This window comes from Malaya genurostris, chromosome 1, assembly GCF_030247185.1.
Source record: "Malaya genurostris strain Urasoe2022 chromosome 1, Malgen_1.1, whole genome shotgun sequence".
Taxonomy (NCBI): Eukaryota; Metazoa; Arthropoda; class Insecta; order Diptera; family Culicidae; genus Malaya; species Malaya genurostris.
In genome coordinates, this window is record NC_080570.1 from 51,372,967 (window position 1) to 51,389,520 (window position 16,554).

At 34.5% G+C, this 16,554-nt stretch overlaps 1 protein-coding gene across 8 annotated transcripts in view; it reads left to right on the forward strand.

Annotated features, from left to right (window-relative positions):
- The window catches only part of LOC131439375 (complexin), a 721,216-nt gene that overhangs the window by 57,975 nt on the left and 646,687 nt on the right, over positions 1 to 16,554 (forward strand). The gene's annotated exons all lie outside the window — the stretch shown is intronic.

The window sequence follows — 16,554 nt, forward strand, 5'->3', positions numbered from 1 at the left end:
GGATTCTTGTATCCTGACCGGAGGTCACATAAGATGGTATAGCTCTCTTCAAGCGCATGCGTAACAAATGTACGTCATTTAGAACATTGGGGAAAAAGTTCTTCCACTTTTCTTTTTCGATGGAGAGAATCTCTTCGTATTGGGACATAGTTTTGCGAATATAAGGATCGATGACGCTTGAGGGAAGATCATACACATGCACTTCTATAGCACTATCTTCCATATATACTGGAATGTTGTACTTAATGTTTTCATGTTCCACATAGTGCACATTGTTATTGTCTTTTGCGAATTGAATTGCATCCTACTCTTTATGAAACTGGATGTAAATAACATTTTTTTTTTTTTATTTTTTTTTTTTTTTTTAAATAACTATTTATTGGAATATGAGTTAAAATTAAATTATTAAGATTTAAATTGGGTGTTCAGCCACAAGTGGTGACTTTTCAGCCCTGTTATATATATATATATATATATATATATATATATATATATATATATATATATATATATATATATATATATATATATATATATATATATATATATATATATATATATATATATATATATATATATATATATATATATGATTTGGTTATTACCATGAAGACATCATTTGCTTCCGCAATTCTGAGATTTTTGTGTAGGGAAAATTCTAAACCTACTTGTATTGTTAATGGGGAAAGGAACTTATATACTAACTTACTAACTAATACAGAGAGCGAATCGATTCAATTGAAGATTGCATCGATTTTTGTCGGAGATGTAAATAACATTATTTGTCTTATTGCATTGAATTAAATGCACACGTTTGATGTCAAGATGCATTTGCTCCTCTTCAAGTTCTCCGAAGGTCGAATTTTGCACTGTCTGAAGTCAACAATAATTGTATTCTTTCCTTTTTTTTCACGGATTTTTTAAACACGATACGTAATCCTAGTTTAAAATGAAACCTTAGTGTACTTGGATATGCATACGAGTATATTTTTCCCGAAGATTTTCTTATGTTCTCCCTATTGTAATTATTATACAACTTGGTATCGTTTTATTGTCTGTACAAAATAAATCCGAATAGCTTTCCATCCGTCAAATATTGAATCAATTTTTACTCAATAAAAAATAACTATCGTAATGTCAAATTTTAATCAAAAGATGAAATCATTAGCGGAATGGCTCACAGCCTAAGAATCCTTCCTGGTCGGAGCTTAGAAGACCATTTGTTGAAGGAAAACGACGGAGCTTTGTCTTTTCAACAATTATTTTCAATCATGTTCATCCAGCAAGCTACTCTTAAACTGAGAATCAAGTTCGAAAATCAAGTGGCCGTTGCTTTTGTTTCTATCTCCGCTTATGACATTAGTGACAAATTCTACAAAATGCTTTTTGCCTGTTTTATATAGAAAGGTTATGCAATCACTGCACTATGGTCCGAAACGGGAAATTAGCGTGACAAAAATATTTTCACTATTGAATATTAGTTTTTTGTAGTTGGTGTCTTCACAAAAGTTGTTTGTAATCAAATGGCGCTCCTTTTGATGAAAAAAGTTACTAGGATGGTCCTTATTTAAATTGAAATCTGAAATCTTACTTTCCTAATTGAACTCAAAAATGATTTTGTTGTACAATAAAGTTGTAGGAAATTTTATTGCGAGCAACTTTGCTGAAAACAGCACTTCTCTAACTGTTCATTTGATCGAGTTACATCAATTTTCCTGAGTAAAAGTAGGGTGGCTCCTGAAAAATCACTTTTCTTGTTCTAACTTTTTTGTGAAACGTTCCACCGAAAAGTTGTCAGTACAAGAGTTGTTGAACTAATAATTGTGCACAATTTTGCTAAACCAAGCTTTTTCATATGAGCTACCAGTAAAAAGTTATGATGTTACGAAATTATTTTCGACTGTAGTTTTTGTGTGTCTCATTTCTCGAAAGGACAATGTATGGAACATTTGTAGAACTAATTTAAAACTATTATTTTGCTGAAGAAAGTATGTTCATACGTTAAGGCGTTTAAGAGTTAAGCAATGTTTTTGAGTTTTTTGAAGGTATTTTTAAAATTCATTTAAATAATTTTAAAAAATAACACCCTTCCAATTTTCTCCTAAATTTTTACTTATATTATGACCTTTCAGGAACCGTATAGGATACATTTTCATCGATCTGGCATCTAATGAATATTGATATTTGAAGCATGACTAGTTTTGGATGAAAAAACAATCATAACTTTTTACTGGTAGCTCATATGAAAAAGCTTGGTTGAGCAAAATTGTGCACAATGATTAGTTCAACAACTCCTCTAATGACAACTTTTCGGTGGAACGTTTCACAAAAAAGTTAGAATAAAAAAAGTGATTTTTCAGGAGCCACCCTACTTTCACTCGGGAAAATTGATGTAACTCGATCAAATGAAGAGTTAGAGAGATGTTGTATTCAGCAAAGTTGCTCGCATTAAAATTTCCTACAACTTTATTGTACAACAAAATCATTTTTGAGTTCAAACTTTTTTCATCAAAAGGAGCGCAAACAAAATCATTTTTGAGTTCAAACTTTTTTCATCAAAAGGAGCGCAATTTGATTACAAACAACTTTTGTGAAGACACCAACTACAAAAAACTAATATTTAATAGTGAAAATATTTTTGTCACGCTAATTTCCCGTTTCGGACCATAGTGCACTGTGAAAAACGGCTTTTGAACCGAGGCCCGGACTGAGGGGTTATATACCATTCGACTCCGTTCGTCGAGATCACAAAATGTCTGTGTGTGTGACAAATAATGTCACTCAATTTTCTCAGAGATGGCTGAACCGATTTTCACAAAATCGGATTCGAATGAAAGGTCGTATGGTCTTTTAGGCAATTCTTGAATTCCATCTTGATACGATTTCCGGTTGCAGGGTGATTGGTTTAAAAATTGCAATTTCGAATTACGTACTCACCTTTCTCGAATTTTACAAATTTAGATTCAAAGGTCATATTGTTCTATACAGCAATTCCATGAGAAACGATCGCTCAGAATTTCGAAATCGTAATATTTGGAAGAATCATTTTTCATTGCAAAATTTTAGACCCATATTTCTTTATTTTGTCATTAGGGTGACCATGTTAGCATGCTACAAAAAATCGATCGCCAAGTTTCGCTATGTAAAACTATTTCAGCGTTCTGAAAAAAATATACAATGACATAGTGCCCATTGGTCGCAAACCTTTAAAAACGGTTTAATAGTTATACAATTGACTTTTTCAAACACGATACTTCAACTTTATGATGCTCGGATATTTTTCCTAAAACCTATGAACATTTATTTACAAATTTATTGACATTTATCTACAAGAAGGGTGGTAAAAGATATATAAACAACTACCGTGGTATAACTTGTATAAGCGCTATCACCAAACTATTCGAAAAAGTAATACTGACAACAATTTTCAATCATTGCAAGCAGTATATCGATGATTCCCAACACGGGTTTAAGCCTAAGCGTTCCTCAACCGCCAATCTATTATCTTTAACATCTTACGTGAACAACGCCATGTCAAATGGTTTTCATTTTTTTCGGTTCCCTCGTCTTCGATAAAATTGACTATGGCATCACATTAGAAAAATTGGATCGACTTGGTGTTGGTACAAACGTCTTTCGATGGAAACAATCATATCACAGGAATCGTCATCTTGTAGATAAAATTGACGATTGTGTTTCGGAAGGATTTTTTGTGCAACATCTGGAATTCTGTAGGGGAGCCATCGGCCCTTTGATCTTCTTACTGTACTATAACAACGTTAATTTATCTCTGGAAGGACCGCGCATATCTTTTGCAGATGACCTCAAGATCTACCATGTTATTCGCAGCTCAGAGGATGCGACGTTTCTTCAACGACAAATAGCAATCTTTTCGAACCACATTGTGTCTGTTGATTTTACAATAAATTAATAAATTAATAAACATATCGAAAAATTAGCAGAATGTTATAATTTAAAAAAAATGTATTTTTTGAAAAAAATCGAAAATAATCGATTTTTTTATTCACCCTAACAAAAAAATGGTCACCCTAATGGCAAAATAAAAAACTACGGGTCCAATATTTTTCGATGGAGAACGGTTCTTTCAAACATTACGAAATTCTGAGAGATCGTATATAAGTTTCTCATGGAATTGCTAAAACATCTGAATTTCATCTCGTTCCGAATTCTGGTTCAGGAGTTACAGGATAAAGAGTGTTGCACATTTCAAGCAGTTACACTGAGCAATAATGCAAAGCGCACAAAAATGTGGTTGCTGAAGGCCCAAATCAGTTCTAGTCGATAGGCTTTGTCACTTGACGGCCAAACGTATCTGTTCCGGCTATAGCGGCTTCCGGTTCCGGAGACACCGGAAATAGTGGTAACAATCTCTGAAATGAAACGAGCTCACTTTTCTTATCGATGGCTTGGCAGATTTTTACAAACTTAGAATCAAATGAAAGGTTTCAGTATTCTTCCAATTTCGAATCTGACTTCCGATTTCGAAATGAGTGATGAGTGTCTAAAATTTAAAACCGTCTTATAAAGCGCATCGGTACGTACATGCGCTGGTACGGAAGAAGAAAACACAACACCGTCTCTACGAACGAAACAGGCGGTGTGTGGTGTTCGATTTAGTACAAGCGGCAAAGAAAACAAAAACCAACACAAGCGAGTCCATCGGCTCCAAGCACACATGAGCCCCAGTATTCAGTCGTTTTAAAGAAAACAGAATGCACAGGCTCGAATGGCTGTTACATGTGTTGGAATTTTAATTTTTTTTCATACATGCTGTGACCAAAATTGATAAAAAAATCTGTACACAAAGTAGATTTTAAGGTGAAATGTAGCGTCATAAAATGCGCGCAAAATTTTATCCGCTTCAGTTGAACGAACCGTCGCACAAAGCATACCAAGAAAAACGGACACATAGAAACAAGAACTTTTTTCAATGATTGAGCGCAGTGGGTTTACCTCTCATTATATTGGCTTGTAAAAAAGACTGGACGTAATGGATTTTTGAATCCTTCATACTTTGAATATATGCTAATTCAATCGTTATTGTTAGTGATTACTCTTACACCAGAGCTATAAATCATGAGTAATTATGAATGACTAATACCGTTTTCGTTTTTGAACCTAGACGCGGGCTTCTCTGACTCCGAGTAAAACGAACACGTTTTACGCGCCCTAAACAACAACTCATGAAAAAAAGATAAAATAAACAAACTCGGCTGGATGCGTGGTGCGACCCGAGAAAATTTTCAGAGCGAAACTACGCGATTGGAGTCCGCTCTAGAGCGACCTCAGGTTGCTAAAACAAACATATCAAACGTTGTTTGGGCGACTCTGGGTCAGCTTTCGGGCTGCTCTGATCAATAAACGAAAACGGTATAACATGAGGTTATATGTATTGACAAACTTGCTAACCATGTATATGCCTGTTGTTTTTCAATGTTTATCACATTGTTTGTATCTCGATAATACTTGGTTTGAATTTCATTCAGTAGCTTGTCAATGATGAAGTTATAGTTTTGCTATAAAAATTGCTACAATCTAAAATAATACCCGTTATACGATATCACACAGCCAGGCTTTATTGCTTCAGCAACTTCAATGCATTGAACTCAACAGAATTGGACATTATTAGCATTATAAAGGATAGTTACTTAGAAAATAAACAATTTCTTACAATACCCATTTTATTGTATTCAACTCGTTTTCATTTTAACACAAAACACAATGCTGCATAAATTCGCGTCATTATTTTTGCTCACGATATAATGCCACCGTGCCCACCGTGCATTTCTCACACTACCTCAATACGAAACAGCAGCGCGCAAGCAATAAAAAAAATGCGGAAAAGTTTATGTAAACTTTTTCAAATTTCGGTTGTTTTAGCTAAAATTTTATAATTTTGAGTTGCATTTCCTTTGTGAAATTCTGATACAAACACTACTTTTCAGTTCTAAAATTATCCCCGTGGAACGGAACAGTTACCGTTTATACATTTCAAAAACCAATTACGGCTCGGCAAAGCAATATTTCCAAATTTTAAGAATACTTAGTTATGATAAATTTGATTTCAAAAACTTAAGTGTTTTTGATTTTTTCGCAAATCGGTCTAGTTTTTGAATAATTGATCAAAAACGCGATTTTCGCATTCCGCTACATTTCACCTTAAGCAACTGATTTAAAAGTAATAACCTGTTAGATTGAATTTCATATAGAAAAGTAATAGAAGTGCAGAATTTCGCTCGTTTCGTTTGTCTACGAATAGTTGGTTTCATCGAAATGGAGTAAGCCAAACATCTTGAAATTAAACAAAGACTATGTCTCTATAATCAATATTCAGATTAAAATAATCTTTTCATTGAATTTATTGTTAGTGGGTATTGAAAATGTAACTAATTCCTTAAAACTAGCTATTGAATTCTACTAGCATGCAGGTCTTTTTAGCTTATAATCAAACAAACTAACCGTGACTGAACCGGCCGAACTTTAATTCAAATAATTGTTTTGTCGTATTAAATTAAATTGAATTTTATCCAGATCCGACTTCCAGGATAATTGTAAAACCACAGTGAACAGATATACAGGCTCGAACAATTTTTTTCAAAAACCTGTATAAATTTCGAATTTGCTATACGTTGGAAACACTTCTGCCACCTACACTTGACTGTTCGCCGCAATCTTTCAAAACGTTCCACTACGTTCCTACGAGCGATAACAAAATTCTCCTGCCTATTATAGAAATTTTCCAACTACAACAATTTTAACACTTATCACACGATTTCCCTAAGACAGCTTTATTTCCATGTCGCATATTTCACACGAGAATTCAATCGGAATAAAACAAAAATAAACTTGACATTTTAACCAACAGCAAAACAAAAATCTAGCGTGACGTGAATGTTGCACCTAAAATTGTGGCTCATGTGAAAGTGGAACCCAATTCATGGTGGCATCTTGTGTCGATCGTGGAGACATCTGCAAGTGTTCGACACGCTGGTTGAGCAAATGTTACACACAGTTCATATGTGAGCCTGTATATCTGTTATCTGTGGTAAAACTATTTGAACTTGTAGGCCTGGCTATAATTGCCCTACAAACTTACTGCAACTGTGACAGTCTTCCGATTCCGGTTCCGGAGATAGTTATTCGAAATGTATGAAACTTTCACCGATTTCTCGTGAAATGCTAATGAGAAAGGCACCATTACACCACTAGGAGGATTGAAACAGGTTTTTATGTGAATGTCATATCATTTGAATATTTGGTGAGGTAGATGGAATATAACATAAAATTCATACATTTTCATAGCCTCTCAGTTTAATGTTCAAATTGCAGCTGAGATAAGTCTGAATACATCTACAGTACATACAGGTATAAGAAACAATTAAACAAAACGCATCCAATACTCTGAGTCCAACGACACCAACAGCAAAAATGCAGCTACATCAACCTTGAATTAGTAGAAGCGCAAAATTTTATTTACAATCATTGCAGATTACTTCCTACATCACATGCAAACTCGTTAATCTTGAGCAAAATCCCGCTTCAGTCGGCTTCGGGAACAGGACCTAGGACAACGGTTTTAAGTACTCGAAAAGTGAACGTGCATTACGGTTTTAGATAACCATTAACCGTTTCGCAGTGGCCTTGCAGGTGGCGAACGAGACCCGGAGCGAATGTTGAACTTGATTCAATTTTATTGATTCAAACTGCAATCCGGACAGTGAACCTTTTTAATCGTACGCCTTTATGCCTGTGATTTGTGGTTTCATTGTGTTTTCATCTTGAATCAAGTTCAATGTCTAGGACACTGGTTTTTAATAGCCAGGTGTCGTACATTTGAGTGGCGTCGATGGGAATTCTGTACGTTAACATTGTGTATATCCGAATAAGACCGTACTAATTTCAATATTACTTATTGAAAAAAAAACACAGGACCTTAGAAGTGATGATTCAAATTTTTCTATTATACATTTGTTTTTATTTTGCACTGTGCTGAAATTGTTTTAATGATACAGTTACTGTACCAGTTAAATTGCGAAATCTACTGATCTGTGATCATTTTCAGAAATCTGTGCAGAAAGTAGAAAATCTGTAACACACAGATTAATATGTGGACTTGGCATCCCTGGTCTAAGCTTGTGATTCGGCGATATGACTTTTTTCATCGGTCTCTGCAGACACTCTTTCATTGTTCTCTTCGGTATTTCATTTCCTACACCGATGACTAGTTTTTTTTTCGCAGCTACTCGCAACTTCTCATGCCGTTCTCTGGTTTGGTCTGTAGTCGATGCAAGCCTAATCGGCTTCTAGACTAATTTTTATCGTTTCCGCTCTCTGACACTTCCCTGCGAATCTACCGTTATCTTGATTCGTCTGTGTAAAGCCTATCTATGGACTGCTTCCACAATGCGATCCTGCTATTTTCGTTGCGCCTTTGTACGACTTTTTCGTTGAGGTTTCGGCTGTGGTATTGTTTGAATGCAACCGGACACGAAAGCCGGGTTATGTTCAATGTATCTACGGTTGTTTCGAAAGGTTCTAACTCAATGTGTTTACTGCGTTTTAGCCACTTATTCACAACTTATCTACCACAAGAATTATACATTTTAGTTTCTGTTAGGCGTCATTCACAAATTACGTTACGCTTTAGAGAGGAGGAGGGGTTTTCAAATATTGTGTCAAAATGTGACAAGAGGAGGAGGGAGTAACGTTACGTTACGGAAGTATTATTCTAACGACTAGAGTAAATTGTATAAAGAGTAGTATAATATTAACTGCTATTGTATTTTATTCAAATCCGACTACGGATTCCGGAGATTTGAGTCGACTATAAAAACTCATTCAATACTCAACACAAAAGGAGAGAAATCTAATAAAAATAGGCGCCAAATTGATTCGATTCGTAGATATTGACGATAGGTGATTGACTGCGACTCTGTTGAGCTTACTTTTTACCAATTACCGCTTTCAGCAGCAGCCCAAAAAGTTAGAAGTGAAATCAATCGATTTCAGAAAGATATCGCATGAACATCATCGATCTTTCCGATTTGCAGAATTGCCACATTCCCAATGCTACCAGCACAGTTAACCATCGCACCTATGTACAAGGTCTCAACATCACTTATTTTATTTTTATTATCATTGTTATGTCCATCGGATATAAAAATCTAAATGGACGAGGATGGGAAAAAACCCATTTAAGTAGCCAATCAAATGAGCGCAAAAACCATCATCTTTTGAAAAAAAAGAATAACAATAATTACAATACGAGAATAAAAATCACAAATTAACATAGATATGACAAATAACATCAAAACAAAGATTGTAAAATATAATCAAAGCTCAACAGATGTTTTATTTTTCCTTACAAAGCTACTAGAATTCGGAATGATTTTCCACAGAAGTGAACGTTCGAATACATGCAGCTATCGGTTCATTATATCCAAATAGAGTTCTGTGAAAACTGTTCTAAAGCAGAGTTGAATTTCGCAGCGTTCTGCTTGGAATCCGAAAATTGACTTTGGAACGTAGCTCGGGAGCATCAATTTCTCCGTTTATCAATTTTGCAATGATCAATGCCTGTTGAATTTTTCGTCGGCGTAGCAACGTATCAATCCCTAAAAGCTGACATCTTTCCGTATATGGTGGTAGATTTTCAGGGTCTCGCCATGGTAAGTGTCGCAGCGCCAAACGAACAAAGCGTTTTTGAACTCTTTCAATTCGTAAATTCCACGAAATTTGATAAGGCAACCAAACCACTGTTGCATTTTCAAGAATTGGCCGGACAAGTGAACAGTACAACGCCTTCAGACAATGAGGATCCTTGAAATCCTCAGCAATTTTTGAAATGAAACCCAATACGCGTAATGCCTTAATGATTATAAGTGATCGACGCAAATCAAACGATAGTTTTTTATCAAGCTGTACTCCTAAGTCGCTCTAGTCAGAACTGAGCCATCAATATTGTAGTCGAATGTTACAGGACTCATTGTTCGATGAAACGTAATTACCAGATAATTTGAAACATTAATGAATAGTTTGTTTTTGTGACACCAGTCAACGAAAAGCTGAAGTTGATCTGTCAAACTCATCAAATACAATAGGAAAAGACATTGAGTAATACTAATAATACTTAAAAAATCTCTTTGTTAAGCTTATCAACCAAAGCGTAACTTAAGCTTATCTTATATTTATCACCTTTATTCAATCTACTGCGTTTTTCTAAGAAGCTCTGCTTCCTGATTCCTGACGTAATTTGTGGATGACGCCTTACGTTGTGACCAGAGATGCCAGATATACCAATTTGTCTGTGAATCTGTAGGTTCCCTAAATAGGCTGTTGATATATTTTGGTTGCAGACACTAATCCGATTCCGTGCATCATTCTTAACGCTCGTATCCGTACTGAATTTTACAGAATTGTACTGTATTTTTTACCCAAATACTGCTTACTGAATTCAGAGCAATTTGCAGTGAATGGAGTTTGAGTTGCGATTATTCAAATTCATAAACTGGAACAATATATCAAAATTTGAGTATGGATTTGAGTAAAGTAAACTCGTTGCATTGAGCTCTCTCGCGTTTATTCATACATTAGAGTAAGCGTTGAGTTTTAAACATTTGAGTGAAAAAAATGCTTCTTGCAGTTCAGAGCGTTTTCATTCTAGGAATATTGTTATCGAAATAAAGAATGCAAGAATACGTCGTTTTCCTTTGCCGTTTCTAGATCCGGTTTTGAAAACATGAATCAACGTCAATCATCGATGTTTTTTGGTTTCAGTTATGCTTAGTGAAAAGCCCAACATAAGAATATCAAAATAATTTGATTTTGACTCCAAACCGTTAAAAAAGAAACGGTTTTGAATCACTATTTTGCGCATTCAAAAGAAAGAAGAATAACTTTGTATATGAAAATAACGAAGGAAAGTTTCTTCATTTTGAGAGCAAGGAAATTAAAATTTTGAGTTGAACTTACTCAGATTTTGAACAAAATAGTTTTTTTCTTATTTTGAGTAAAAATTACTCAAGTTTTGACAATTTCGTCCCATAACTCAAAAATGAGTAGATAGGTGGTAACTCAAGTTTAGAGTACGTGCACTTTTAATGAATTTGAGTGATGTGTCACTGAATTTTGAGTTATGTTCAATGAGGGTGTAAGCACAAAATTAGGCTAACTCCTGGATGACTGCGTACTGTTTTCCCCCCTTAAACGTACTCTATTTTCATTTGTACTGTGTATTCTCATTAAAAACTACTGTATTTTTTAGGTCAGGGCCATTCCGCCGAAAGCCATTTCGCCGAATGCCGTTGCGCCAAAGAGCATTTTACCGAATTGGTCATTGTGTCATGCTGAGAAAATATGATAATACAGCTTCACCACATCGTTTTTGTTCGTGTGCTGTCCGAGTTCACTACCGCGTTAACTCTAATCTAACTTAACTAAAGCAAAGAAACCTAGCTTTGAGTAGACCGGGCAAACTAGGTGGTAACAGCCCGTTTAGAAAAAAAACGTTCAACGGTGGGCCTTCATTGGTCCAATGAACGTCCAATCAATCGTTCAACGGGAGGCCAACACGGGACCTTCGTTTGCCAATTTTGAAACAGACCGTTTAACCGAATGCCATTTTATTCGTTCAACGAACCCGACAGACAGAGGTCCATTGTTGAGCCATTTTTTATATGAGGAGTTGGAGCCCTGTTGGACTGGAGTTTTACTGGAGAATTTCTGAAGTTTATACCGGCACAATACTTCTACTTCACGTAGAATAACCACACATTTTCTTTCTATATGAAGGTAACACGTAATTTTCACACTATTTTTGCAAGAGAAAAACAATAACAAACCGACCCAGCAAACTGAACGAATATTTCGTTCAATATGCTGTTCAACAAACGTTCAACGATCAACAAATCAAAACGACCAATGCACCACATCAGTTATCGAGGAACATAAAAACAAGAAAATATAATGTGATGTATTCGAAATTACCCTTTCAGCGAAATGGCACTCGGCGGTATGACTTTCAACGGTTACGTATTTACAATATAGAAAAATTAATACAGAATTTTAAATCTTCGATTTGTCGCAGTACAAAACGTCAGAAAGAACAGTGATAACACGTAGTGAATATAAATACATGCAACCAGTAAATGGATTTTGATCCTTCTCTTCTTTTCATCATGATTTTTTCATTATTCATTTTTGCTCAGAGTGCGTCACAACAATTTTGCTAAATTTTGTTGACTTGAAACAAGAGAAAATTGTTTCCATAAAAAAAACAAAGAACACACTAAATCCAAATCATCGTCAAATATATCTGTTTAAAAAAATTTAAAAACGTTATTTTTTTAGTTCAAAATGAACTTGAAAACACTTTAAAAAGGGAAATAAAAAGAAAAACTGTTGAGAATATGAAAATAAATCATTTGATAATTATTAGATTAAATTGGATAAAAATCGTACTGTAAAATGAACTGTTTTTCAAAACCGATGTACTGTAATTTTTTTTATTTTTACGCAAAATGTACTGGTTCTCGTAAAAAAAAACTATGCGAGCGTTAATCATTCTTTATGAATAACTTAAAGTCCGCAGACTTTGTTTCGAGTTTACAGACATTTTCCACCCTGTTTGAAGATGTTTTAAATTTTCACCTGGCATCTCTGGCGTCAGTTTTGTTTGACATTTCTACCGTCCGAAAAGGGAGGAAATTCAAGTAAACTCTTGAATGTTTCGAATATAAATTTTATACGGGACGAAGTTCAAGAGGACAGCTACGACAAGATTCAACTACTAAGTTTCGCATTCTAAAGTTCTTCTCACTATCCTAGGAAAACAGTCATTGTTGATAGACGTAAAAGCTTTCTCTTGAAGATTCATCTAGCGTCGCTACTGCTAGATGAATCTTCAAGAGAAAATCATCAGTTTATCTAAAAAGATATACCAAAAAGACTTATATTTCTCTTCAGAATTTCCGCACAACGACAGCAAAGCAAACTGCTTTCGCTTTTTGCAACAATGGCTGTTTTTTGTAAGGTTGTAAATTACCCTTAAATGACAATGAATTAGATTTCTGTACATTCCCCTTCCTTCCAGTGGACAAGTTGGTTTACAACTGATGTTTCAAATGCAGGAAGGAGATTTATCTTTTATAGACGATCTTGGTTTTCCTTCACCGTGGCAATACTATACTTTCGGATCGGATAATGGCTTTAAAATAAATATACACACACACAATATTATATATTCATATCAACCCTGCAGTACTGTTTGTATCTTACACGTTCCCTGACACTAGCTCTATTCTACTGGTTCATATTGGCTTTGGCATCTTTTATTGGAGCTTAATTTCACACAATACCGACAATGTTATTTAATTCATCTTCCGAAAAGTTATAACTGAGTACTAATGGAAAAACATCTTTCTGCCCTTTCAGGTAAGCGCATTTAAAATACTAGAACTGTGGTTCATGTTGGTTCGGTGTCCCATGAAAATTGTCCGTAAGTATAGAAACAATTAGTATAGATCCTCAGAGTTTTAAAAATCAGAGCAGCAGAGCAAGCTTTATTAGCTCGATGTTTTATGAGAAGAGGAATTCCTGGGAAGATTTTTAAATGGAGAAACTGAGACGACTAACTAAAACTATTGAAACAAAATTGAAATGCACCGAATTCAACAACACTACATGCAAAAATAGTGCATCTTTATCCTTGAATTGTAGTATTGCAGATTGCTTCCAAACTTTTGATATAGTTTGTCAATCACACTGTTTTTTGTTTTTCACATAGATGGTTATCCATAGAATAAAGATGAGAAAATCAACGATGGAAAAAGTTTGAGTTCAAGTCAATATGGAAGGTATGAGTACATTTAACAATTACTGGATGCTATAAAGAGAAAGATCTTCAGATAGTTCTTCTTGTTAGTATTGTTTCTCATATACAATTAGACACTTAGGTAATGGAGCGGCAAAAATAAATTGTCCAAAAATAAATACTCTTGAAAAATGTTATTAAATATTTTTAACTAAACGATTTTTTTTAAAACAAAGATAAAAAAAATCAAAATAAATTCAGAGCTCTATTTTAGGCTGATATAACATTTGTCTAAATGTTTTTATTTGATAAATAACCGCACGGTATAAGGGGAGAAGCTTTTCAGAATAAAAAACTATCTCTTTTGGCAACAGTGGTCACGAGGAATGCACTTCTGCACAAACCGGTAACCACGAAGTACCAAAACCTAAATGACATAATTTATAACAGGGAACAATCGGAAAAAGCAGATAAATATTTTTCTGGACAACCAAGCCAGTTGCGAAATCCTGTCCTAGGTTTTTCTATTGAAACGACGTTAACAACAAGTAGAAAAGAAGCAAAGAAAAAAAACAGAATCATTTGACTGGATTATCGTTTACAAACGTCAGAGTTCTGTCAGCACTGAGCAGTTGAAGTTATGATCACTCTTTTGATTCAGCACACTTTCATACTGTATAAAATTACAACCAATCCAGTAACCTGTATTCTCGTGCAAGCTAATTCATCTCGAGCAACAGGTAATCCCAGACGGCTTTGGGAAGGGGACCTAGGACAACAAAAAAGGCGAATATCCATTACGGGTTTTGATTACCTTTATCTGCTCCACAGTGGTCTTGCAGAACCAAGAAGCGAATGTTGAACTTGTTCATTTTATTGAGTCAATCTGAAATCCAGACAATGGACCGTTTTACATGTATAGATCCGGTTATGTTTTCATTGTTCTATTTTGAAATAAATTCGGTTCTATTGGGATTTATGATTTTATAGTAAGTATTAAAAGAAATAAACCATTGATTTTACAGCATAAACAATTGATTCACAATTAGATCTATGGGTTACAATACATTTTATTGTGTCTTGACAAGATTTGTTTTTCATTTTCAACGATTCAATATATTGTTTCTACGATTCTACAATTGAATTTATTGTAAACGTGGTGTTTCAAACAATATGCAAAATTTACAATTGATTGTTTTCCAAGAAAACATATATGAGAAAATTTTATAATTTGAATTGTTACGATACTTAACAACCAATACATTCTATTGTAAAACAAACATATTCACAATTAATTGAATAGTGTATAACAATACATTAAAATATTTTTTAATGGTCAAAGCAAAATTGTGGAAGGTTTTGTAACAGCAAATCGTATTGTTTTTCTACAATATTTTTCATAAGCGTAGCGCGAGAATGTCGTATTCTGGGCCTGGGCGAATTGTTCAAAAAGTAAGACAATGATATCATAAGTCAGATGTTGTATGTTCGATTGAAGGGATTCTTAGAGTCATCGATTTGGTTTTGATTAGTGAATATACTAGTTATCTCCAAGTAAAAATAACGCGAAACCTCGATCAAAACAATATTCCGTACCCTACACGGAACCGTAAAGCTACCTAATTTTGAGTATTTTCTTATCTATTTTCGAAGTTTCGTTTACCCAATTTTGGGTGTTCTAAGAAGTTTTCATATGTCACTTGCAAACATATATTGAAAGTTGAGTTAAGTTTGCACACGTCGTCTTTAACACAGCAAACCATAAATTTTTCACGGTTAGAGAGATCGGTTTGACATTTTTTGTATGCACTTTCTTCAAATCGATGTAACTCGGTAACCGTTAATAGGTCAAAAATTGTTGTGGAAACTCTAAACAAATCATGCAGTATAAACCTTTTTTATTTACCTTTTTATATATATTTGACGATTCTACCAAAAAAATTGTTTGGAACTTGAATAAAAATTCGGAAGTTTATTTTGGTATAAACTGACATAACCTTTGCAATTTGTAAACAATTAAAACAAGTTTAGGACAATTTTCCCGTTTCTTGCAGCTTTACTTTAAGTGACGGTTTGAAATTTTAAGCACACTTCACTTTCTGGTTCCGGAACCGGGAGTCAGATTCGAATGAAATTCGATACCAGCTTATGGCTTTTATCCTGTGGTTGGGTGCCGCGCAAGAAGAATCTGGATCAAAAACACGAACACGAGCGCTCTTCGGAAGCGTATTTGGCCATGCTGATACAGAACCGGGTGCACTTTTCACGTCAAACGGTTACTGTTGATGAAACTTAGACCGAATTTAACAGGACAGAGAGCAGGATGAGTTCCCGGTTATGGACGACACCAGTGCTCCGAAATGACCTAGGAACGGTCGAAAAGGTTAAGGCGTTTTTTTGGGATTCTCGTGACATTTTACAGATATATTCTGTGACGAAAATTTCAACAAATCTTCCGTAAGCTTACTTTTTGGACAAGGTCAAATAGTTGAAAATCGTAGGTATAAGTGTATCTTCATTAAGGGAGTACTAAATAAAGGGTGATTTTTTAAGAGGTATATGATTTGATTTTTAAAAAACAACACAAAAAATTGAAAAAATTGATGAAATCTTTATTGGAATCGATAAAACGATCAATATAATTTAATGTTTGAAGATCATTTCATGCAAATATTGGCCCATGCGCAACATCCAATTTTGGCAACATATCCACCGGTATTTCA